The 23,443-nt window shown below is 50.5% G+C and overlaps 1 protein-coding gene across 2 annotated transcripts in view; it reads right to left on the bottom strand.

Annotated features, from left to right (window-relative positions):
• LOC103758574 (sodium/potassium/calcium exchanger 3) overlaps positions 1–23,443 on the bottom strand; it is a 166,043-nt gene that overhangs the window by 116,574 nt on the left and 26,026 nt on the right. For both annotated transcript variants that reach the window (XM_029961680.1, XM_018077518.3), the window contains exon 2: positions 5,574–5,650. The gene's annotated coding sequence lies outside the window, so the exon portion shown is untranslated. The remainder of the gene's footprint in view (positions 1–5,573; positions 5,651–23,443) is intronic.

The raw sequence follows: 23,443 nt of genomic DNA, 5'->3' as shown, positions 1-23,443 counted from the left end.
TGTCACAAAAATGGCATCTCATGGCATGCTGCTTATTAGAGGGCACAACCACAACCCTAAAGGGTGACAAGGGAATTCTTCCCCACCCATGCTTTCACATTTGTAGGATCAGGTAAAAGGGAAAAGGTAAAAAGGAGAGTGAAATGAGTAAGGAACAGAAAAACAAATGTGAAGAAACTGCCCCTCCGCTCTTGGTGATCCCCCTGGAGGAGCAGGGAATGGCAGCTGCTGCAGTGGCTGGGAGCATGGAGCCAAACCCACTGCCCTCCTCGAGAGCATCCTGGGTGACTTCAGCAAACGTCAGCCCTGGGCTGAGAGCACCAACCAGGCTGAGCCCACGCTGACTTGGACGTTGGAGCATTTACTGCAGTGACCTCACTGCTGCCACACACCTGGGTTTGGCTGTGAGGCCTCCCTAATCTTACTGAAGTGGCTTGAGTGCAATACAGTGTAAAGTGGCAGAGTCTAAGGAGTATCTGGCTAAAACCCAGTCCTGTCCACAGACTAAACCACTGGCAGCTACCCCCCATCAGTGAACACAAGGACAGTAACTGTTACTTCCTTGGAGTTCTTTCCCGTTTTTTGGTGGGGCTTTTCTTGTTTGTTTGCCTTTAAAACAAACAAAACAAAGCAACTTTAGAGTTTGGGCCAGCAGGAACAACAAAACCAAAACATTTAATTTCATGTCAAGTCAGGCTCCCAGTGAGGGAGCCCAGAGACCAATGCAGGTTATTTCATGTGAAAAGGAGGAAGGCAGCCAGCACCAGGGCAGGCCAGTCTGCACTGTATTTATTACCCACATGGGCAAAGCCAACAGGATGGCTGCGATGCTGGGCAGCTTCCATCTAAGTTCACCTGAGATTCCAACGGGGAGTCTCGTGGCTTTTTCCCTCAGCACACCCCCCCAGTCCTCAGAGGCGCCGTGGGAGCAGCAGGATTGGTGCAGGAATGGAAAGGAGCAGGGCAGTGTCTTTAGCCAGGCAATATACTTTAAAGACACTCTTCCTCCCCAGAAGGACATTAGAAAATTAGGAAAATGCAATGGCCCTGCATAAAAGGATTACAAATGCCCAGTTCAGTATTACATTAGGACTGATTTTAAAATTATGATTCTAACAAAAAAGCATCAGAGAATAATTGCAATCTCTGCATCAAAGGATCTTAAGTATCTTATTAGAAATACCTGTTCCATTGCACAGGATGAACCAGTCATTTTTCACATTTGTCCAGCAGTGTTTCACCTTCCCACAACAGTCTTCATACTCAAACTAAAACTCGCTTTACTGAACTAAAATAAGCAGCTTTTCACAAGAGAGAATAATGCTGTGGGAGCCAGCAATCCCCACAGCCCTGCCTTCTTCCCAGAGCGCTGGGACAGGCCGAGGTGACCGTCCCTGCTCTGCCCCACAGACCCCCTGCCCCGGGGGGCAGGCCCAGCCAGGGGCCACCTCTGAAACCAAGCACAGGGCTTTCCTCAACTCCGCGCCGTTTCACAAAAGAACCCGGCGCCTAAATCTCCTGCTGGTGGGAGAAATTAAAAGGCCACTCCACCAGAGTCCCCCAAGCCCATTCCCATGTGGAGAGCAGCAGTGGCGGGCACAGCAGGTCCATGTGCAGGACGATCCAGCACCGGGACAGAGCACCCGGGCACAAGCACCGCGACAGGATCGCCGCGACAGGCCACCGCGGATTGTCACCACTCTCCAGGCCCGAAACGAGGCAGCTCTGCTGTCCAAAGGAGATGGTGGCGGGCTTGTGGCTCGCTGCCAGAAATAGATAAAGACAGGATGCAGCCAGGGCGACCTACATTTCCCAGTGCCTGGCGGGGAAGGAGGCAGGTGCCTGCTGGAGCCCCCCGTTCCCATGGCTACACGGAACCACGGCAGACCAGGAGCAGGAGGGACCGCCAAGCACAGCCACTGCTCCTCCACCCCCTCAGCGTGGAGGGCACAGCTCTGCCCAGGGCCAGGCTCGCCCCGACCACGCACAGGCCCCCTCACACTGGCAACGCAACATTCCCCGGCACCACATTCCAGATTTGCCAGAGAAAGCTGGGGAAAGGAGGAGCAACACCGTGCTGTCAAAAAGATCAGGATAACACACAGACCCAAACCCTCCATTCTTGGCTGTCAGCAAAAACCTTGGGAATTCCTCAGCAAAGCCATTTCCCCTCCCCATCTTGAGGAGGTAACGGGGGCCATGAGCACGGCAGGGCTGAAGGTCCACATGGGCACCAGTGCACACCAGCTGGAACTAACTGAAAACCAGGAAAATGCTAAGAGAACAACTAGACAGCCTTCCAGAACCTAAAGGGGCTGCAAGAGAGCTGGAAAGGGACTTTGACAAGGGCCTGGAATTACAGGACGAGGGGGAATGGCTTCCCACTGACAGAGAGCAGGGTTAGATTGGGTATTAGAAAGAAATCCTTCCCTGTGAGGTGGGGAGGCCCTGGCACAGGTTGCCCAGAGAAGCTGTGGCTGCCTCTGGATCCCTGGAAGTATCCCAGGCCAGGTTGGATGGGACTTGGAGCAACCTGGGAGAGTGGAAGGTGTCCCTGCCCATGGCAGGGGAGCTGGAACTGCATCACATGTAAGGTTCCTTTAAACCCAAACCAGTCTGTGATTCTACAAACTACAATGTAGTGCTGGGGAGCTCCCAGGTTGCAGACTGTATGTTTGGTCCTTTAGCAGGGAACAGCACCAGACTCTCAAAATCCAGATCCTGGCCCCTCCAAACTGAGCAACCCAAAGCAGTGACTTAGCAGGGAGTTACTGCCCGTGGCAGCATGCCCTCTTCTCAGAGGGGACATGGAAATAATGAATAGCAGTGAAGCAATCAGTTAACGAGCTCTGAAGAAGTATCCAGGAGAAATTAAACACCATGGCTCCAAACCTGTAATATGGCCTCGCTGGCCCACTTTTTCTTTAAACCAAAGTATTTTCAGCTCGGCCCTAAAACTATTGCTGAACTATTGCCCTAAAACTATTGCTGCCTAGTTTCTCCTAGATTTTTCCAAGTGTTTAGGGCTTTACTTTCATCTTTGTGAAGCACTAGATCATGTTTAGTAATTCACGCAGCCCCACCCTGAGATCTGCTGGGTCTTTGTGTTTTCACTTTATTAAACAGCAGAGACCCAAGGCCCCAGTGATAGCTTTTGTCCCGTTTCTCTGGCTGCCGTTAAACAGCTTTGCCTTGATGTCTTTCAGAAAGAAACATGAAAGTATGGGCAAAGGGGCAGAGAAGAAAGGACAAGTTTTTACTGAAATGAATAGAAACTGTTTAAGGGAGGTCAATAAACATGAGAAGCATGATGATGACCTCTAATCATCACTGCATTGTTCTCCCTACCACTACAGAGCCCCTTTTACAGGCTGATTTCCTCAAACCCACTGAGAAACCTCAATGGAGACAATGAAACTCTGTGTCTGTATCCTTTTTTTTCCTCCAAAAAGGGCATTTCTGCACATGCTCTGATTTCATCACATGTTTGGTAACTGTACTGCTGGGAGGTAAAAAACAGATTTAGAGGTTCATCACCCCAGTACAGAGACAACCCCTTTCAACACAGACTAGAGGCAGGTTGTTAAATGCTGACAGTTGTCTATTTTCTACGGGTATCATTTTTTTTCTTTGACAAGCAGTTGTCCCCAACTACTACAGTGCTACAGGCTGGATCCAGCTGGGTCCTGCACCTCAGGGACACATAAGACAGAGTACGGTCAAGAAATGTTCTTAAGTCAACCAACCTGGTGTGGAGAATGATGGCACTGGTGGAGCGAGGCAGCTGCCCTGCTGCCTGCCAGAGGGGGAGAACCCGAGTGGGCACTTCTAGGGGACAGCAGATGCTTACTTCTGCTTCTCATTAAGAACAGATTTTTCTTTTCATTCTGAAGTAGATGGTTCATCAAAAATCTCAGTCCTCCAGACTCCATTTTGATACATGTTAAAGGCATGTTCAGCTTATCCAGAACTGAACTCATAGATGAATTTTTGGGAGTATTCTTTTGGGTGCTAGAAAATCCAGCTCAGGTCCAGTGCTCACTTTCCAAAACATCTCAAAGCTCAGTGTTCCCATGGAAACTTGGGATCCTTGAGCTTGCCAGGCACAGTCAATAGCAACGTTATTCAAGAAATTTTTGCAGCCATTTAGCCAAAATAAAATCCTGACACAGTGGGCTCACATTACAACATACAAAACAATCTAATTCATACTTTAAAAGAAATCATGAATCACTGCACACAGCTAATGGTGACTGCTCATTTCAGCTAAGAATTATTAAAAGCTTTTAAACATTCACTAGAAGTGGGTATTTACTCGGCTGCTTAAGGATGCCTCTAACCCCCGAGATGTACCGACTTGGCAGTTCCTCCTGAACACAAACAACATGAAAAAATGAAAAGAATTGTCTTCAACTACCTAAGAGTCAAGGAAGGGACCTGGAGGGACAGTGCTCCCCTCTGTCAGAGCACTGCAGCTGCTGACCACAAGTCCTCCAACGCCTGCTGAGTGTCCAATGCACTGACAGACCGGGGTTATTTCAATAACTTTATCCTGAATATCCTTCACTTTGGCCTTAGCCATGCACACCAATTACACTGACTTCTCTGGGGCAGAGATCACAAAGCTGCAAGCCCAAAATTGCACAGATTTATGGTATTAGTAAGGTCTTTAAAACAGCAAGTATTAAAGTCTTCTTGGCCCATTTCTGAACTTTGAGGCAAACCCTTGCCCACCCAATGTCCTCTGGAATTCCCACCCTACAGCTGATAAATGAGGAGCTGCAATACTTTCTTTAACAAATTCAGGAAGAAAAGCTCACTTTGCAAACTTGTGTACTAGGGGGAATTCCAGAGAAACAAACCTTTTTGTTTCTTTCTGTTTTGGATACATTAATGTAGTTGATCATCATCTTTTAAACAGAAAGCTGTCTCTAATGTCTTTCTCCTCCAGCTGTCATAAGGGATGCCACGAGGCTTTCTGGGAGTAAGACTTCGCTTATTTTTGAAGGCAATGCCACGAGTGCCTCCCCTGGACTGGCCAAGCCCCCAGTGTCCTCCTGCTCAGGGCAGAGGGCAGGGGCCACAGCTGCCCCCCGGCCTCAGCAAAGCTGGCCTGGCTGGAGGAACACAACAGGTAGAGCTGACAAAGAAAGCTTTCCAATCCACGTAATCCCATGGATAGTTCTGTGCCAACATCACTATCTCATATATTACAGAGTGTTCCAGAGTTGCTCCTTGCAGGAATCTTGTATCTTTTAGCTCCCTGACATTCGGTTTTCATCTTATGGATACCAAACTCTTCCATTTTCAGAGACAACTTTCTCTTTCCTATGGACTGACAGTGTCTACAGAAGAAATGAAAGCAGGAAACAAATTCAAACTATTCTTCCATTATTAAGAGAACTCCTTTTTACTAGAAGATCCCAAGAGCACAAACTATCACATCCCTGACTGCATAGTCCACACAGGAAAGCAAAATGCACCAAAGAGAAAATAACTTCAGTCAAAACACTGGAGCACACTGAGCCCTGTCCACACCAACAGGAGAAGAAAGGCAAAGTCACAACACTTACACAAAGGACGTGCAGGACCACAGCTCCATGTCTCCTGTCCTCGTTCGTGAAGATGTCATTGGGGAACTCATGGAGAGCTGCAAAAAGCGGGGTGGGGGGGAAAGAAAGCTCAGATGTTTAATCAGCTACTCGAAACCACCGCACGGCTGTGAAGTAACACAGCGAGAAGTCGCCCGACCGAGCGCTGCAGTTACCACACCAGAGGCTCTGTTTCACCTCCCTGTAGCTCAGCTTAGCCTGTCCTCGGGCAACTGCCTTTCCCCAGATGTTTCCTGGGCAATTTGCTTCTGTGGCCACCACCCAGAGAGGCCTCGAGGGGGGACAGACACACCCCGAGAGCCCAGCGCAGTCCATAGCCTGGGCTGCAAACAGGGTGCCACAGGTAATTTAAAGACAAACTCCCTCCATTTACTCCAATGCTTTATTACTGCTCTGGACATTACCTGGATTATGAAGTGCTTAAGGACAGCCTGCCAATTAGGCTGCAGGAATGGCTGTTGGTTAAAAACTGAGGAGCCAGTGTGAAGACGATGCTCTGGCACCCGAGTGCTCCCCAGAAATTCCAGATTTGAATTACCCAACAACAACTGAAACAACTGCTCTCTGCTAATGGTCAGTTCTGCACATTTGGCCTTCAGTTGGAAAAAATCAAACTGTGTTTTTCCTGGCTTTCACATCGTTACTAAAGCTCCAGCAATTGGAATTTAATTAGCAATGCCACAGATGATTAAATGGAAAAACAACCCAGCTCTCTCTCCCAGTTTTGCTGCCTCTGAAGCAATAACTGAGCAGAAAGGAGCTACATCTTAATTTTGTTACTCATGCAAGCAACAGCTCTACCCAGGCAATGTACCTGAGGAGGAAAACACTCTTTTTTACACACAGTAATTTCCCCAAAGGCTTAGGTTAATGCTGTTAACTGTATCCCTATGGATTGGTAAATGTTATAATGAGACCTAACAAACTAGCAGCAGCTACTGGACCAGGACAGCTGGCACTTTTAAAATATATATAATGAAGGAACATCAGCAATAACTTTCTCTTTTATGAGAACCAGCAATACCTTTGACATTTTATCACCAGTCAGGATTCACCTGCCAGGAGCTGGAACTTCTTCCTTCTGAGGCAGAACTAGCACTGCCAGGCTGCCCTCACCCTCCCACCCCAGCACGTGTGCTGTGCCAGGGCTGACAAAGGCTGCCAGAACCTCCTTAGGTGTGCAGCCTAAGGAACCAGTGAGGCAGGTACCAGCACAAGGACAGGTGTTAGAAAAACCCCAGCAAGCAACACAAAACACTACGGAAGCTGGAAGACAATGAGGTTCAATCAGGTGGAAAGGATTCATCTCTCCTCAGCAAAACTTCCTTGTGTGAAAACCAAGGGCTGACATCACAGCTTTAAGGAACACTCCAGACCACAAGCAAGGCAAACAGAGGGAGGTCTGCCTGCAGCAACACTCAAAATGGTTTGCTAACACACACACACTCTCATGTGTGTGCTTCCCCCTCCCTCCTGCAGCTGCCTCTCAGATCTTACATTCAATACAGACAGATGATAAAAATCCAGTCCCTTTATCAAGAGTCTCGAGGAGGTTCAAGGAGCCCAAAGTGCACCCAAGGTAAAGGCATACAGGGGAAAAACAGGACAAAAATAGCACAAGCTGCCGTGAGTGGCAGCGACTGGGAATCCTGGCCCTCCTTTGTGTGCACAGCAGAAGTGACTGGTCCTCCCCCAGGTTCAGGTTCCCACCTCCCACTGTGGGGAAATGCACCTCTTTATGGGAGAAAATCCGAGCGTCCATCACCACGTTCCCTGTGACACCGTCTGAACACAAACACTTTTAGTGGGTTACACATGAAAGCATGCAATTATAAAGTAATATATGCAAATCTGAAATCTGCTGCATTTTTATTAGTTGCATCAGGTGCAGATGAGTACAGATAAGAGGAGAGCTTTGCAAAACACAGGAGCTCCTTTCTAAGAAGAAATAAAGGGTGTTGCTGGAACACCACTCCAACAACAGCTGCCCTATTTAGCCGGTCATAAAAGCTCAGACAGTTTGTTATTTTGCTCTTAAAAGAGTCCTCAGCCTTTGTACAGAAAATAGAGGCACAGTTTGCCAAGCTTATTTTGATTGCACAGAAAAAACCCCAACCATGCTGCCAACGAACCTAAACTGAAAGAATTAAAGATTTCTGGCTAACAGTCTGCTCTGGTCCACGCAGGTATCAGCCTGAAAGCAGCAGAAGGGATCTTCAGACAGCTCAGCCCCTCCACACACACCTGCTGTGCAGGCATTAGGCACGATCCCACCACATTCCCACCACAGGCCAGGCGTTCCAGCCCTCAGCACACATGACGCGGGTTCAGTTTTCACTCAGCGAGGGGCACGTTCCCAGAAACCCGAGCACAGGAGTCTGCAGCTCAACACAACACCCTTTCCAGGGGGCAGTCCCACCTCATGCTGGCAACTTGTAGAACTATGAATAAGTATTAGGATTATTAGCATTTGCAAGTATTTGGAACTAGATGACTGTTCAGAAGGTGTGGATTAGCTTTGGAAAGGAGGCCAAATAATACAGGGGCAGGTGAGCATTAGGAGTGAGAAGCTGACACAGGACTTGAGGTGTTCAGACAGGCAGCAGCTGCTGTGCAGGACAGAGAGCCCACGGCTCCCAGAGCAGGGCACAGGCACCCACCACGGCCACAGCACAACTCTGGGCATGACAAAGCGGGGGGGGGCTGCTGCTGCCCCCTCCCAGGACAGCCATCACGGGGTATTGCCAGATCCAGAGGAAAAGTCTGTATCCACACTCACCGAGGAAAAGTTATTTTAGTCACAACACAATGAGCTGGAATGAATTGTTGTCCTTTCATTCTCAATCAGCGTGTGATTCACTCAGACTGGAGCCCTGTTCAGCACTGGCTTCAGCTGACTTATGGAATGACCCTGCACTGCGAGGATTTGCTGGCACAGCACGGATCTGCCTCTGTCCTGCACAGCCCAGCTCCCCTGCCCCGGCCAAGTGAGCAGGGAGGGTGCTGCTGCACCACCCCTCAGGGAGAGCCACCTCTCACAACCTTTCTCCCTGCTACTCCTTTCTCTCTCCTATTTAAAGTTTCCACCTCTGTGAAAGGATTCTTTATTAAAAAACCCAACGCTGTACTGGATCAATGGTTCTCAAAGCTGCAACATCTACTTATTTTTAAAGAACTCTTCATATTGCTAGCCAGTGTACCTACTCTGGGGACAAGAAAACCCTTGGGAAATTACCACTGCTTTCACAGATGAAGGATGTTCAGCCTGGGCAATGAATTACCAGCAAAGAAAACTCATAAATTTACAACCTTGGTTCATTTTCTCATGCTGTCCCCATAATTCTTTCATGGCAGAGGTAAGTCACATCAGTGCTCTATGCCAGGGCATCCAAACACCCAGTCGGTGCCAGGTTCTGCAATCCCAAGGCATCCAACTACCCAGTGGGGAGAGGCCCAGCCTGTGCCTGTCCACAGCTTTGTGGGGTGAGTGGTCTGCCCAGTGGCCCCTGTTTGCCTGCTGCTTCCCAAAGAGCTCTCCCAAAGCGGGCTGCACTTCCCAGCACTGGGCAGCAGGTACGGCCACAGAAAGCTGTGACTTGAAAAGCTGACAAGGGCGGGCTGGATTAGAACCCGGGATTTAGATACACAACTCCACCACGCAGGGACCACTGGCACTCACAGCACCAGCACTACTGCAACTGCCATGCAAAGTGCCAGGGCCAACCACTGCTGTGCAGCTGCAGAGACACCCGGACAGGAGGCTGTGCCAGGCAGCCGGGGGCGAGCCCTCGGGGGAGCCCAGTTGGCAGAGCGTGTGCTCCTGTGCCCAGCCCCGGCTGCTCGGAGTGTGCCAGCAAATACATCGTTGGCAGCAACCACAGCAGGAACACAGAACCAAGGGGAACATCAGTATGGCTTCACACTGGCAGAGGGAGGGCTTAGATGGGGTACTGGGAAGAAATTCTTCCTTGTGAGGGTGGGGAGGTCCTGGCACAGGTTGCCCAGAGAAGCTGTGGCTGCCCCTGGATCCCTGGAAGTGTCCAAGGCCAGGTTGGACTGGACAGCCAAAGGAAGGGCATCAAGGAACGTCCCCACGTGTTTTTTCAGTGGGTCTTTGTGACTTCTATTGTCACCTATGAGGGACAGATGTTAGTGGAGCAGACCTTGTGATGTGAACTGAGACAACATTTTTTGCATCCAGCTTTTTTACACAGGGAAATAAAAAACTTTAAAACAATTAGTTACCTTTTTCCCCTCTATCCTCAGAATCATTATTTTAAACTCAAGCTCAGGATTATTGCCTGGTTCAGGATAAGCAACAATATCACATTCAGCACCTTCCTGCAAAGTGCCTCACCCAATTCCCTGAGCTCCAGCAGCATCCCTGCACAGTACCAGCTCTGACAGCCCCAGCTATACAGGTGAGCAGCCCCTGCATCCCCAAGGTCTGTCCCTGACAGGGAGCAGGGACCTGGAGGACCTGTGGGTGCAGGGAGGTGAGGGGGCTCAGGAACTGCTGCATCTGCTCAGCCTCAGGGCCACCACTGCCTGGAGAGCAGCTCAGGCAGCCCCACACTGCACAGCACACAGCCCCTGTTCCCATGGGGAACACCCTGAAATCACGTGGCACCAGAGAGGCAGGGGACCGTGAACATCTTTAGCTATCTTTAAAACCAATAAGATCAGTCAAATTCTCTCTGAGGGGAGGGCGAGTACCTTTTATATATACATAAATGTTTCACTGTCTGCCAAGTGAAATGGTGTTTGCATTGCAGTGGCATGATCTAAAATGCAAAGAGTGCCAAAGTGTGCTGATACATCAATAATAAAACATTTTGCTAATGTTTTGCTCATGTCTCCACTTAACTGCTGCAGACAAGTGGCTGAAGCAGCACAGGGGTGCAGCACCCCACTGTAAATCCTGCAGCACCCCCAGAGGCCCCGTCCCACCCCTCAGGGTGGCAGTGCCAGGCTCTGTCTGTGCCCCCCGTGAGCAGACCCTCTATGGGCCAGGGGAAGCAGCCACACAGACACGCCCCTGGGCTTGGCAGCTCTGGGTGGCAGCCTGGCAAGTTAAATCAATTTGCAGTTGTCATCTCACACCACACCAGATGGGGTTTTCCCCCCTCACTGACCTTTAGCTTTCCTTATCAGTGGGACAGTGACAGCCCAGTCCAAGGCACAGTTCCATGACAGGCAGCAGTTATCCCACAGCTCCTCTGCCAAGAGCATCCCTGCTGAAGCTACTGAGCCTTGTACCTGTTCACAGGTGCCTCTTGGTGGGATGAGCCAGACAGAGCAGACACGGTGTGAATAAAAAGGGAGAGGTCTGCATTTCTATTGGGTAAGTTATGCACGGGCTGGGGGAAAGAAAGGAGGGAGAAGACGGAAGAATGGGAATCCGAGATGTGCCACGGGGAATTCAGAACTGGCAGCTCATTTGCATGGGAAGTGAGAACAAACATCACTCCTTCCTACTCTGGAGGAAGCACCCAAGAGAAATCACTGCCTGGAAATGCTGAAGAGAAGCTGCCCCCTCCACCCACCCACCGAACAGCCGGCACTGCAGCCCCAGGGAAGCCCCATTTATGCCTCGCAGCACCAGGGAAGGGAAGGGAAGCTCTGGCCAGGCTTGTGGGTTTAGACTGGAGGGGTGTTTTTTCTGGGTGTAAACATGCACATGTACACAGCATGCGGGGCTCTGTGAGCGTCCCCAGCAGCTGAGCTGTTTGTCATTCCATGCACATCTGTCACATCTTTAGCATTTCAGATGCCCAGAGTTGTACAGAAATTGAAAAGTGCATTTCCTTCCAAACGAGGCACGTGAAGTGCCCAACCCTGCACTCCCTGAGCCCTGTTGTCCCTCCTTTCTCCAGACTCTCCTGGCTGTGTGTTGTGTGGCACCACGCTCCCAGGCTCCACTCCTGCTCCACCACGGGGCTGTTCTGCTGTGCCAAGAGCACACACACCAGATGAGGTTTCCCTGAAACCGGCGCTCTCCTCAGCTGCAGGAAGTGAAGCCTCAAAGGAACAAACCCCCACACGTAAGCAGAGCCCTTGTGAAGTCAAAAAGCTCCTGCCTTGGCTTCAGTGCAAAGAATCACTTGCAAGGTCAGAGGTGCATCGAGATCCTAGGACAGCAAGTAACTATATCTCAACACAAATGGGGAAGGAATCAGAAATAATAAACAATATGCAACAGCATATAGTTCAGAGAGAGTTTAAGTCAAATAACAGCAGCAAGTGACCTTGAAAGAGAAGGTTATACTTTCCTTTGTTCAGTACAAGACTAATTTCTGTTACAGCGAGAATCTGGCAACTGTTTCCCAGGATCTCTGAGTTTTTATATTCCTGTGCTTCCCTGACCATGCTACAGTTAAATTTCTTAAATATATATATGCATGCTTAAACTGACAGAGAGCAGGGTTAGATGGGATATTGGGAAGAAATCCTTCCCTGTGAGGGTGGTGAGGCCCTAGCACAGGTTGCCCAGAGAAGCTGTGGCTGCCCCTGGATCCCTGGAAGTGTCCAAGGTCAGGCTGGACGGGGTTTGGAGCAACCTGGGCTAGTGGAAGGTGTCCCTGCCCGTGGCAGGGGGTCGGAATGAGGTGGTCTGTGAGATCTCTTCTAACCCAAAGCTTTCTGGGATTCTGCAGTAGTTTTTGTTCTGCTTTGTGCCCCCAGGTTCCCCCATCAGAAGCAGCAATTCCTGCCTGCAGAAGGAAAGGCATGGAGGTATTAACAGAACTGCCAGTGTTATAACTTTTACAGACCCAAGGACCGTTGGTGTTGGATCAAGATATTTCCCCTGACAAATGCAATACTTCTGCAAAGTGATCCATTATCAGCCACACACCGTGGTCAGAAATAGCTGGCATGAGGAAGGTTCTTAGCAAAACCACAGCAAGGAAAGAACAAATCCATTGCTGGCTCCTGTCCTCACATGAACTGCCAGAAATTCCTAATAACTTACTGGCTTAATTCTGCTATTCTGAAGTTCCCCAGACTTCTTTTGATTTGGAACTGAATCCAATCCCCCTTTCATTAGCTTTATTTTGGGGAACAGATATTTAAATGGTGTTCATATCCATGGGCAGGCTAACCAAAAAAGGCAATTTGTTACAAGAAGCACTTTTATAAAGCCATCTGATAAGGAAGAGATGCTGCTATCACCTCTCTTCTTCTCCCGGGGAGAAAAGAGAGGGATGACTTAATCTCTCAGCGTCCCAAGTACTGAATGCAGGGATGTCATCAGTTTAAAGAAGGGGAGCAAATTCCCCTTGTATGCTTCAGCCTTAGCCCCATTATAGGGGTGGCTGGGAACCTGGATCACAGGAAAACAAACAAACAAAAAACCTTCAAAGAATCGAACTTGTGGGCTTTGCCCAAAACACGTCAAAGCTGTGGCTTAAACGTGTGGTCCAGGCACAGAGACAGGTTCAACACGGGGCAGCCAAAGCCAGCCCTGCCCGGGGAGCAGCACAGCGATGCCACCGCGAGCACGAGGGTGGAGAGTGCCCACACCTGAGCATGGCACAGGGACAGTGAGTCCTACAGCCACAGAACCATTTGGAAAAGACCTCAAAGGTCATCGAGCCCAGCCCTGCCCTCCTGCAAGGGCAGCACGCCCAGCAAAGCCCGGCCCAGGCGAGCCCCGCTCTGGGCTGCCCCAGCCCTGCAGCCTCTGAGAGCAGAGTCAAGCCTGGAGGCTGCCATGGGCTCTGCCTCTCACATGCTCTCAGGGCAGGGATTTACTGCCTGCAAATGAGTTTCAACATTTAAACTGTCCAGGCTCATCTGCGGAGCAACTCTAATACGCTTTAAGCTCCCTCGGATGCCTAAATGCCTAAGGCTATTACAATGTCTTTGTTATTTTACATTAGGCATCCCATTAACTATTTTCTTACTTTGATGTAATCAGTGTTTACCGTTATTTGGGGATTAATTCTGGATAATGAGGCCACGTGGCCTGTCTCTTCTACAGTGAAGAGTTGGTTGGCAAGGCAGGGCAGCCCCCCCGTGACAGAGCCCCCATCCCGTCCCCCTGGGGAGCACCCTGAGCACAGGCAGGACCCCAAAGCCTGTTAGCATTTTCCATTTCAGCTTACACTCCCGACACACAGAGGATCTGGTCCCTTCCCCTCTCAGAAGCAAACAGAAGCAAAGCTATCCTTTCCCATTTCCATTCCAACACTGTCAGACACAAGGTGCTTAAAGTGCTCAGGTGCTTACGTAAATATATTTAGCAAATCAGAGAGAGCTCCACACTTCAGATATCCACCATTTTGCTCTTTGCACATAAAACTAGCAGGCAGAAATTTCCATTCCAAGATTGCAAGGTTAAAAGGCTATACCTAAGTAATGTATCTATAAGAGGGAAATCAGAGCAATCCTTTACTTTGATAGATCAATGAAGGTACATCGAAAGGGAATTCCTGGGGATGTAAATAGTACAGTTCCCTCAAATGCAAAGGATGATTGCTGCAATAAGTCTTGTAACCCATGCCCAGTACTGGCAACTCTGCTGATATAAACCACTGCTGAAATTAGCCAACAAAAACCTGCCTAAAGAAGACCAGACTCCCACAGAGATTCACCACCACACGAACAAGTGCTCTCGTCATCCAGTCATCTATGTCATGGCTCACCCCAGAGAGAACCCTCATTTACACAGCACGTGTGAAAGTTTATTAACTTTGCCTGCAGTGAAAAGCACACTGGGAAGGATTTTCAGGGGACAAAGCAGCACAGCTCTCAGGATGATTGCCAGCCTTTCCCAAGGCATTCCAATGTCGCTTTGAGCTCAGCCCCAAGCCCAGCTCCTCTGGGAGACAGCTGCAGTCAGCTGCAGCACAGGCACTTATTTGTGCCCTTCAAACATATTCACGTCTCCTCAAGCCCCTTTTTCAGTTTATCAGGATTTCTGAATGCCTGTCTGCTCCTCCAGGTGTATCCAGGACCCTCAGTGCTTCGCATCACCTGCACACCTGACACGTCCCCACTGTCACCTGCTAACAGACTGGGCATTATTTAATCCAATTCTTCAGCTATCACACTGCAAACTTCATCATGGCCAGGCTCAACTGGGAGGCTTCTGAGCCTAAGAATTACCCTGCCACGAGCAATTCCCTTATTCCAGACTGAGATTTCACCATTTTTCTCAGTGTTACATGCATTAATCGCGCACTTGCCAACAACCATCTCGGAGAATACTGATACACATGCTGTCCCAAGAAGTTTGATAAATCACTTTCTTGCCATCAAGGTCCAGATCCTTGGAAAGCCCATGCACAAGCTTTGCTCTGAGCTCCCAGAAGCCCAGGCAGGACAGACAGCCAAGGCCTATCCTCCAGCACATGGCAGAGCTGGGTCCTGCCCTTTCCTCTGGGGTTCCACTGATGGATTTCACTTTTGCTTTTCTGTTTTCCTCCTAGCTGGTTTCTACACAAAACAGAAGATACCTAAGAGATTTCTGTGGTTTTACCTCTGGCTAACTGTATTCATTCCCTGATCAACTATATATAGCAAGCTGGAGCAGCACCACAGCCCCTGGGACGCCAAGTGCTGGCAGGAGAGGGGACAGTGCCGTGCTGGGGCAGGTGCCCTGCTCACAGTGCTCACTCTGTGTGTACACAGCACTCCCCATCCAGCACCAAAACACACTTAGCACATGAGTTTCACAGGTGTGCCTCTGAGGGGGCCTTAGAGGCCACACATACACATATGGACAGACATGTACTCACCTCTGTACACACACATGTACATACACACACACACAATGCTGCACACATTTATCTGTCTGAAACAGGAGAGCCTCGTGACAACAGAGAGTCAGGTTTATACTCTGACTGTGGGGAAAAGTGAACACGCACCACGTGCAGATGAAGCACAGTACATGGCAGGTCCCTCTGCAGTTACACATTTTGCTCTGTGGTGACAGGCAGGCCTAGAGCCCAATTTCCAGCATAAAAATCATATCAGTCAATGTCAACGCACTGTTCATACATCAGAAAGACAACACTGGCTTTAAATAGGTACCAGCGGCTGCAGAAGACAAGGCGCTTCCAGAACTCCATCTCCGAAGAGCCTTTTATCTCTCTCAGAAACTGAAAGCCCCTAAATATAGGACTACTGTTAAAAATTCATGAGCTTCAGCAGCTATTTATCAAAGTCATGGAAATAGGATATTTCCATGATGGTGAATGGCTTGACATTCATTACTAATAAGCAAATGTGCCCTTTATTACCATTTTAGAAGAGAACATCGCTGCCGATACCCAAGGAACAGTGCATTAGCACCAGGCGTTAGCATTAGCTCTGCTACAATACACACATCATTTCTGCCATCTGGATGCCTCACGCTTATTAGCTCCCAAACGAGGAGGCTGATGCCAGCTCTGTGGAGCCTGACAGCACGGGGCTGCTGGGAAGGTGGGGTGGTGCCGTGGTGCTCCTCTCCACGGACCGTGCCCCAGACCACACTTACACTGACCCCTTCCTCCAGTTCACTGGATGCTCTTGCCAGAGCACAGCCACGTGGCAGAAGGGCAGAGCCCACTGCAGCCAGGCAGCACGTCAGCAGGCAGGGAAGGCATCGTGGGGCAGGTGACAACACTGACTGGGACACTGCCTTCACCAGTGGCAGCTCCTGTCACCCTCCACTCACAGCCTCCCACCACAACCACTAGACTCGGAGGTTCAATCAGAATACAGCCTTACTTCCACGTAGAAGAGGTGACAGAACTGTTCCTCTCTGTGATGATGTAAGTTTTTTATCTCTTTTATATATGCAAACTTTTGTACACGTCCTGTGCTGACACGGAAAAAGCACGCATTGCTGTCTGCTGGGATGGCAGAAAGGAGAAGCAGAGAGGAAGGAGGAACCCTTTCACGTCCCTCACACAACATGAGAAAGCTGGACACGAAAAGGGTTTGATTTCAGTGGGTCCCTGAGAATTTGTTCTTCCCAAAAGGGTTCTTGACATAGCTTGACCAACAGCCATCATCCTGCAAGCATAGGGGGGCTTTCTCTTGCCCTTCCTTCACAGAGAACACACGATGGCAGCTAAACCTTTTATATAGGGAGGCTTTTCCTGTGGTCTCCACCCACATGCCCCTTGTTCTCCTCCATTCTTTGTCCCTTTCTTTTTCCAGCCTGAACAAACCCACACCACGAGGTTTTTACGTGGTTTCCTGACCTTCACCTCACTCTAGGGGTGCACTGGGGGCTGCCCCCAGCCTGCCTGTCCCCCTGAGCCAGGGGATGCTCAGACTGCCCAACACATCCCAGCCATCCACACAGCCCCCACCAGGAGCACCCATCCCCTGGCTGCCCTGGTCAGACCCAACCCATGGATCTCACTCTGCCCTTTGACCAGGCACCATCCCTTTGGTTTCCCACCCTGCAGCTGTGCCTGGGATGCTGCAGTTCAATCCAAACACAGGTCATTTAGCGAGGTGGCGAGTCACCAAACGTGGGTCCTTTCAAGAGGGTGGGGGTTTCCTTCCTCAGTGCCTTTTCCTGGCTGAACATTAGTTGGAGCACCAGAAATCCCAGGACATAGATGGGTGCAGTCTCCACACTATGAGCCCTCCAAGGCCTTTAGGACAGGGACAACAGCAGGCACACAATTCACTTCCTCCTTCCTTAGAGAACATCAGAGGAAGCTACAAGGGCAGCTGTAATTACATGTAAATCCCCACACAGGCAGAACTCTATTTTACATGTGGCTGGAGAATGGACCATCTGTTTTATGAAAGTACTACTAGGCTCTTTTTTCATTTTCTCTTTTATCCCAATTATATTCTTTTCCTCCCCCTCCTCCCTAAGTGGAAGCATTGCTGCAGTACTATCAAGAGTCTTAAAATAAGATTATCTTTTGAAATGAGAGTCTTTAAAGTGGGATTATACCTTACAAGAGCGAACTAGTCTTTCAATCAATTCCAGAGGATATGCTACGACTTCATTACTCTGGAAGAGGTTACGTTTATGGGGCAGCAAATGAGAAGCATTTACATGATGGCACACAAGTTCAGAAGAAGTGCCTCCTCTGGCCTGTTCTTCCCTGAGCATGCCAGAACAGTGCTCTGGTGCCCCTCCAGAGCTTTTGTCCACCACCAGTTTCCATGACACTAGTGATACTGGCCCATCAACAACTATCCCCAGCATTTTCCCAAAAGAGAGGCAGAAGTTGTATGGAAAAACAAGAAAGCAGCATTCCTGTCCACAAGAAAAGTCTTTTTGTGTGAAGGACTGATCCCTGAAGAAACAAGACACGATACACACATTTTGTACAGCCCCTGCCTGCTCTTGGCGGGGCTGGAGCTGGGGAAGGGACACATTTGACGAGAATCTCCCACGGCACAATGCTTCCCACTGAGCAAATTCCAGAGACTCCGGAAGAAGTGCACGTGCAGAGCAGGGCCACGAGCTCACATCCTTCATTGGCAGCTGTGGATGCTCTCCTGGGATGAAGGACCCACCTGCAACCCCACTGGGTTCAGAACAGGCTCCCACACAGGGGCATCAACCACCTTCAGCTGCTGCTCCCAAATATTTGCTATGCACAAACTGAAAATTCCATGGCCACTGCCTGAGCCCTGACTTACATGAAATCCACCCATCCCACCTCGACACACAATTAGGAGGGCAATTCCCATTAAAACCAGGGCAGTACCTTGTTGCCTGCTGCACAGGCACCCGTGAAGAACAGTGCTGATTCCCCTGATCCGCTCTGCAAACCCGCAGCACTGCTCTTCCTCAGCTGGGACTGGGAAAAGTGCAGGCGCTTAAAATTCAGGCATTTCATAGTGTAAATTCACTGGATCCCACCAGTCCAACCCCACTTCCTTACAGCCCATACACACCCTGCAGTAAGAAGTGACCCAGAGCACCTGAAAGCATTAATATAGGGAAGATCCACTCGCATAGCACAGGGCTTTCAGTTTTAATGGTTGTAGGAAGACAAAACTTGTTTAAAGCAAAGCCAAGGAGGCTGCTGGGCATCTCCCCACACTTCACCAGGCTAGAGACAAAGCACTGCACCCTGAGGATGCCGAGCCAGAGGCCTGGCAGTGAGCTGGCTGCCCAAAGGCACAGGGAGCAGGAACGGCCGTGACAGCCCAGCAAGGGACACGAAGGCGGGGGTGTGAGTGGGTACACAGTGACACACCGTGAGCAGCCTGGTGAGCAGGCCAGGCTGGGAGCTGCTCCTGGGGACTCATCAGGTCAGGGGGAGGCTCGCCTCAGCCCCACAGTGAGAAAGGCCAGTTTGCTCTGCTTTGGGGAGGTTTAGCCAGAAGGGCAATGGATTTCAGTGGCTATCACACAGCTAAATACCACATGCCCCTCAGCGGCATAACCTTTGCATAACTGTTACACTTCCCTGCAGTGAATAATCTGCAAACAGCCTTAAAAAGGCCTCTTGCCCTCTCCTGCATGAACATTCCCATTTCAGGGGTGCGCCTGCTGAGAAATTCTGTGCACCCCAACACGGTCTCCAACGGTGTGTTTCCAGGTGTCATTCCAGCCACGCAGAAGCCCAAGCACAGCACCTCTTTCTGCTGGGTTACTGCTCAGAGCCAGGGCAGGGACCCAGAGGGGATGCAGAGAGGTGTGTGCACAGTGACTGGAAGTCCTGCTGGAGCAGAAACTCCAGGTGTTGGTGAAAGACCAAGGGCACGACACTGCACACTGCTGAGCTTTGGGGCGCAGGGCTGAGGCACTTGGGGCCACTGGGATCTCTGGGAAACGGGCAGGAAACAGTGAAACTGTGTGGCTGCAGCAGGCTGGGAGAAGGGGATTGCTGAGAGCCAGGCAAGGCACGCCGTGCATGCTAACAACCCGCCGGACCCTCCGGAGCGCCCGCCCCGTGTCCAAGGAAAAGCATTACTGAAAGGCAAGAGGGTTTCTCGGGAGCTTGGAGCAGATTCATCCCAGGGAACTGCAGGTGGCTGAATGCCAGCCTCTGCCATCAGCCAGGCCAGCCCAGAGCGATACCTGCAGAGCAGCCAGCAAGGCTGCTTCGGGCACGGCTTGCACCACAGGGCTGCCCACAGGAAGGGGAGATGCTCAGCTCCTGGGCCAGCTCTGTTCCCACCGGAGTGACTGGGGAAACTGGAATCAACTTCAGCAGCACGCTTCTGAATGCCTCCAGCATGGACAGCCAGCACCCTGGTTGGCAGCTCTGCCAGGCCCTTCCCAGTCACACATGGCTCAGGGGACTCTCCAGAGCAGCTCCTTTGTAATCACAGATTCAGATCCAAGGTTCTTCCTTGGACCTTACACCCCTCTAGCCCCTGCCAAGGGAGGTGGAGGACAAATCACAGCAAGCACAGCTGCGACATCCAAGACAAGAACAAAGCAGTAACCAAACAGGTCCCAGCTCAGACAGCTTTTGTGGTGAAGGAAGGGAAAGATGATCTACAATGTTTTATCTACAGCACTGGTATTGCCATCTCTGGGGCAATCCCAGATTTCCTACAGCACAGGGGACAGCAACAGTTCACTGTTGCACTGGTACGATGCAGGGACGCTTCAGAGGAACCAAGATGACACCACAGTGCTTGGCAGTCCCCTGCTCTGTCTCCAAAACACAGCCCGAATTTTCAGAGGCTTAAAAAGCCGGCGAGCTACAACCACTCTGTGTCCAATCCATTCGGCTTGCCAGGAAGCAGAGCGGATGCAGGCCAAAGGCAGAGGCAAGGAATCATGAGCACCGAGGCAGTTCTCCCCCTCTGCAGGCAGAATGAGGTGCCAGTGCACAAATCAGGCCTACAGAAACCAGACCATGCACTTGCATCTTCCAGTGCTGCCTCCTGCCAGCTCTGAGCCACTGCTAATTCCATCAGATCCCCCCTGGGTCAACAGGCATCCCTTTCCTTGACAGCTGAAGACACAAAACCTGGACACATGAGACATTCAAAATGCAGCCAGTTTCCTTGCCCCGGTTATCATTCCACGTCAGTCAGACAGAAAAAGTTATTACAGGGTAATAGGGTTGAAAACAGTGGCTGAGAAGGGGTTTGTCAAACTAATCCCATCACTCTGCAGGAAGAGGCAGCACAGTTTGCTGCTCTGTGTCCACAGGGAGCTCGCTGGATCTGTGTGCTGGTTAAACCACAGTGGTCTGGGAGCGGGCTCTGCTCGAGTCCAGGCAGCCTGTGCAACCTCTGTGCAGAGCCATAACCCTGCTGCCCTCTGCACAGCCCAGGCCCTGCCCCTCCTGCAACCCAGGCAGCAAATAAAAACAATAATTCTGCTTTTCCTTTCTGCCTCCTGACACCTTCTTTCCTCTCTCTCACAGCTCCAGGACACCTATTCCTCCACCAAGGTGCCTCTGCTGATGGCCTGGGGAAGGTGAGCATCCCCTCTGCCTCCCTCCTGCCCAGTGGCTGCACAGCTGCCCACAGTCTGGCAGGCTGAGAAAGGAAAAAGCCCCAAATAACAGGGAGTGATGGCCACGAGCCTCGACCCCTTCCCCCTTTGTTCAGGGCTGCCTTTGCAAAGTTCACGTGCTCAGGATCTCTCATCATCCCAAATACACGAGAAGTTGGGTTTGCAATGAAAGGCTTTGATTAAAACTGGCACCTCCGAGCCTCCCGCTGCCAGCAGCCACAGCACTGGAAGGAGACACGCTCTGTGGCAAACACAGCATGGGAACCTCCACGAGGAGACCCAGAATGGGATCCGTGCTGCTGCAACGGCACGAATGCAGAACCACTTACAGAGAGCACTGGGAAAGAAATAATTCCTAACATTAACTGGGGACACGATCTGCAGGAGAGCGTTTCTCTGGTGATGCAAGGCTACATTTTTCAACGCACATGGAAGCTCTCACACCTTCTCTCTGGATTCCTTAAGTATCTGCTTTTGGAGAAAATCACAAACACCTCCAAACCAGGAATACCAGGAGCAGCCTCACCCTCAGCAGAGTGCAAACATCAACACCGACAAACTGTAAGGAGGCTGTTGAAAAAAACACAGCCCTAGTGACAGCAAAACCCCAGTGGCCCTTGAAACAGCCCCAGCACCATTGCTGGCCATCCCTGGGCTCTGCCAGCTGAAACCACAGTGCTCTTGAACAGGAGAGTCGTTAGAGGCACAATCCCTGTCCTTCAGGATGACACAGCCCTAAATCTGGCACGTGCCCGCCCGACCAGTGCCTAATAACCAGCCACAGTGAAAGTGCTTCTTATGGTCTGGTTGAAAAGTAAAATATTGCACAGATACTGTCACTCATCTAACACTAGAGATTTACAGTACCTCTGCTGTGGACCCTCATAAAACAACCAGCAATATTTCTAAGGCAGGCCTCGGAGAAGCAAAATATCACCAAAGAGTAGCTGAATAATAATGAGACCAGAAGCCACAGCTCCTCACCCAGGAAAATCCTCCCGGCTATTTTGTGGAACAAGATAAACACGGCCAGATATAGTATCTGCTTTATTTCTCTGCACTGCTAGTTTCCAGCAGCAAACAGGAGAGGAAAGCAGTCCTGGGCAGAGGAGCCTGCCAGCTCTGATCCTCCAGTCCTTTCCTGAAGGAGGCACAGCAGCTCCTGAGCTGGAAAACAGGAGCATCCCTGGGTCACAGACCCAAACACCCTTTCTCACAGACAGCTGGAGGGAGCTGCATCTCCCTGCCCTGCGCTGGGTAACGTCCCCATTATTCTCAGCCCTGGGCACCCTCCAAGTCCCACCATGCAAGTCCCGTTTGAACCAGGGATGATCCAGGTCCTGCTGCTGGGGCAGGGATGATACAGGACAACACCCTACTGCATCTGCAGAAAGGTCCATGAGTGGGCAGTGCCCAAGGTGGGCCATTAACAGCACCCAGAAGGACAATGTGTGCTGCTACTCAAAGCAAAGAAGAAGGAAGCTCAGAAACACATCAGTAGCACAAATGCTGCCTCCCTGAAAAGCTCCAGTAACTCCATCCTCAGTGTGGGAAACTGAACTGGGCCAAAGGAGCAAGACTGGAGCTCTTGCCTTCATTCCCAGCTTTCAACATGTTAAATATGACCCTCAGCAATGCTGCTGCCCCACTGTGACAGCAGGACAAGTGGACAGGAAGAGGACAGAAGGACCACTGCACTGATGGTCTGGGTAAGGATCAACTGCTGTAAATGGGACTCAGCTCCCACCACAGAGCTGGAGGAAGAATGTAAGCATGGGAAGAAACACCATATACTTGGGGTTGGACTAGGTGACCTTTAAAGGTGCCCTCCAGCCCAAGCAATTTTACGATTCCACGGCAATGAACACAACAAAACACGTAATGGCAGCAACAGGAGTGACCAGCACATCTGTGCTGACATCTGACACAGAGCCAAGCAAGGAGACCGGGCTCACAGGACAAGGAGGCAGCAGCCCCTGCAGCTGTGGCACTGGCCAGGACTAGTACAGCTCCACAGTCCTTCACAAAAGCACTTACAAAACGATGGGTGGTCATGCTGTGCACTGGGACACACAGCAACTGCTGGCAGGATGCAAACTCGGAATTGGGCAAGAAGGGACAAACTGTTTGGATCACAAATACTAATTTGTTCCACTTCTAAGGCTCCTTTCCATGAGATTTCCCAAAACTACTGCAAAGAATTGACTAATCCCCGCAGCACCCTCACAACACAGACCTTATCACTGTCACTGCACTGAGCAGCACAGCGAGATGCAGGGAGGGAAGTGCCTCTCCAGATACCAAGGCAGCAGGGAACTGAGGGACTGCCTTTCAGACTCACAGGCCAAAATATCTTCTCACGTTTCCACCAGGCTCAGCATCAGACCAGAAACCACCTACCCTTTCCAAACCCCCAAGAAATACCTCAAAGCCT

This window comes from Manacus vitellinus, unplaced genomic scaffold, assembly GCF_001715985.3.
Source record: "Manacus vitellinus isolate BGI_N305 unplaced genomic scaffold, ASM171598v3 scaffold_38_pilon, whole genome shotgun sequence".
In the NCBI taxonomy this organism is placed as follows: Eukaryota; Metazoa; Chordata; class Aves; order Passeriformes; family Pipridae; genus Manacus; species Manacus vitellinus.
The sequence above is the reverse complement of the archived record's forward strand: the minus strand, read 5'-3'. Positions and strand labels throughout refer to the sequence as shown.